Consider the following 3,592-nt stretch of genomic DNA (forward strand, 5'->3'; position numbering starts at 1 on the left):
TATGCTCCTAAGTTATTTCTTAGTATTTTTAAAGTTTTTAAAATCATTATTGCTCTAAATTGTAACATCCTTTCTAAAAAGAGAGATAAGGATAAGCATCTATTTAAAGAAGAGAATGAGATGGTGTAACACCCAAGATTAGAATAGGCTTAGTGGTTAGAATTTTGTTTCAAGAAATTTAAACTGATAAGCAAAGGGGGAGCCTTCCCTTATAATTAGGAGAGATTTAATCTCACACACTATGGTTGAAACCACAATTTTGTAAACCTCACAAGTTTGCAAAATTTTCAACCAACAGTTTTTTGGCGACTATGTTGGGGAGAACACACAACCAAGTACATCAAGTTTTTGGTTGTAGCACACTATTGTTCTTATTATACTGTAAGTTTTATTCTTGTATTTTTTCTAAAGCTTCTAATCTGGCTAGTCCAAGTTATACTCATGGTAGGCAATATCAAGGTATCATTGATCCCATTTTTGAGTTGTTGCAAAAGAATAATTTTGATTATTTTCCTTCTAGAACGATATCTCCTCTATAATGTACAAGAATTTTTCCTCCTACAAGCTAGAGATAACCTATTCCAAGTGAAGATTTTAGTGCTCTATGACCCTTGGTGTTATCACAAGCCCAAAGGTTTGTTATACCATCTTTTCAACCAATGATTATGGCTGCTCTAGGTGGTCAAGCCGCTCAAGGTCCATGGGGATAAATTTTTGGTCCTCTCAATTTGCCTCTTCCACTCCATCCGCTTCCACAAGGTTATAAGAAGGATACTCCTAAATTCAATGGAGATGGAAAATAACACCTCAACAAAAATATAACTACCTTTTACATTGCATGCGTCATTGTCGGGGTTGAACATGAAGATGTTTCGGTGAGATTGTTCATTGAGACACTACAAGGTGTTGTCGTCAGTTGGTTCTATCACTTGGCACCTCAAAGCATCGCTAATTGGGATACACTCAAAACTCATTTTGAGGCAAGGTTCTGTAATGGTAAAAAATTAGGGTTTCTACCATTAGATGTATGAAACATCTATTTTTACTTAGTGATCATTACATTCAAAAGAGGATTCCAATCCAATAGATCTAGTCACAAACCAACAAGGATTAGGATTGTGAATTTTGATTGGATTAGGGTTTTTAATGGTTAAACCTCTTTTGTGAGTTTAACTGTTGAAATTAGGGTAAAAGTGTTGAAATTGAATGTAAAAATGCATAAATAGTAAGCTACAGGTGTCAGATTGAGACACAAACCTAGATCTGTATAGTACAAGTTGATATAGACTTGTTCCCACAAAGATCTCCTAAAAAGAAGGGAGCATTTTTCCCATGCCCTCGTCCTCCAAAATTTTCACACTCCAATGGGTAATTGATTCATCACTATAAATAATGCTTATTCCAAAGATCACAACTTTGTACGTGTTTCCTGCACACAAAAAGAAGGGGAAACAGATTGGGAATAGGGGTTTGCATGAGTCAAACCCTAGTTTTGGAATTAACCATGAAATAGAAATGAAAGATAATTGAATTGCAGTAATGGAAATGTTCTCCTTTTGAGGGAGATGTTCAATGATGACTAAAAATGCAAATGATATACCTCCTTGTGAAGTTTTGTTTGTCTCCACATAGAATTAGGGTTTTATGAAGTCTTCAACAACATGGAAAATGAATGTTAACTCCAATGCTTGAATCTTGACCTTATTGTTGTTCTTATGTTTGAAGGAAGACTAATTGCTTTCTCACTTGACTTGAATGCTTGATTGCTTGATGTCGAATTGAATTTCACGTACGTCAATTGTGTGTTTTGATGTACAAATGAGAGGGGAAATCCTCCTTTTATACTTTCCAGTCGAAAAACACATTAATTTTTTGACATGGGTCGACACGAGGCTGGGTTTCCCGCTCATTTTTTGAAATGGCCAAGAGGCAAAGTAGGGTCCTTTCTGGGAGGACCAAGGCATGGCATCCTGGTCCTATTAGGGACCAAGGTGCCATGTCCTAGTCCTACTCAATTTTAGGGGCTAGGACAAATGGTTGAATGATGCAAAAAGTCAATATGAAGTCAAAATTGCATGGTATGAGAAAAATCGGGTCCTCATCAGGCCTAGGGGTGCAAACGCTAAGGTGAGGACCCAAATGTGGTCAAAATTATAAGATAGTAATATTTAGGATTCTAAATTTAGTCCCCACTTTAGCAGAAGTATGAGACTAAGAATACTCTTAGTAAAGTACAAAGGTTCACATTGAAAAACTTAAATGTTAAGGAGGCAAGACACACCAAGCCCCCAATGGACTTTAGCTATCTAACAACTTCTAGATAAAGATAAAAGGGGCATCAAAAGAAAAGAGAACCATGACTAAAAGCCCAATAAGGCTAACTTATCATGAGTCATGAAAAGAAAAGTACCAAAAATTACAAAGCAAAAAGCTAAGTTCACTAATTAACTAAAGCATCGAGATACACAAAGAGAGAAACATTGAGTGGAGTGTATGCCCCCGCATTAAAGCGATTGCATATGCCATAATGGGATAAATTTCTTTAAGGTAGTATACATTTATCTAAAAGAGAAGCATGTTAATATAACAATATGCCCCCAAGAAAGACAAATCAAAGGGTACTAATCACAAAACACATAAGGGTTTGACTTAAATCTGGGGTCAGTATGCTCTTATGATAAATAATGTATATCATGTATGTATTTACATTGAATTATCCTCATCCCCCAAATAAAGTAGAACTACTATGGAAGAAGGGTGCATGTGTCTTTTGAGTCAACATGGGAGAAACCAAAAGAGATCTCAGTGCTTTGCATCATTCTCATGTAGACAATACTAGGGACAACAAATAGAATAATTGAGAAAAAAATAGAAGAAGGTTATGAATAAGCCATAAAGAGAGAGAGAGAGGATCTACAACATGAATGAAGCTAATCAAGAAAGTCATCCACCTCCCCATCTTGTTGAATATTGTTTTGAGAAAGTGGACAATATACAAGAGGAGCAACATCGAGCATAGTAGATGGAGCTACCACAAGTTCCAAACAAGGACCATGCTCTAATGATGGATCACTTTGTTTATTAGTAGGAGCTAGGATTAATGCTTGTGAAAATTGTTTAGATAAATCATTGTCAACATCAACATATTCATATTCATCACTTGAATCGACATTGTTAGCATGAACATCATTTTCATCCATCTCTTCATCAAGATTAATAAAAATGAGATCTTTAATTGGAATAGAACATGAACCATCATTTTTCTTAAGCATTTTTATGTCTTAGATATTTAGGTTAAACTTCCTCCCTAGGGTTAGGCGAAGGATAGATAAATGAGATCATGTCAACATTTGGAGTCTTCAGGGAAGAAATAGGTTGAGAAGCAAATTCATGAGCTCTAGCATGACGTCTCCATTGGCATTCTCTCGCACAACAGTTTCTTTTAGTTTTGGCTGAATGTTGTGTAGGTTTGGGATCAACAAGCATAGGCATTTTCTCTTCTTTTAAAGAAGGATGCAAAGGAGAATGCTTATTAGGTTTAAAAATGGGAGATTTCAGGCGCTTTCCTTTGTAAGATGGAGGAGGTGGAACT

This window comes from Cryptomeria japonica, chromosome 3, assembly GCF_030272615.1.
Source record: "Cryptomeria japonica chromosome 3, Sugi_1.0, whole genome shotgun sequence".
NCBI lineage: Eukaryota > Viridiplantae > Streptophyta > Pinopsida > Cupressales > Cupressaceae > Cryptomeria > Cryptomeria japonica.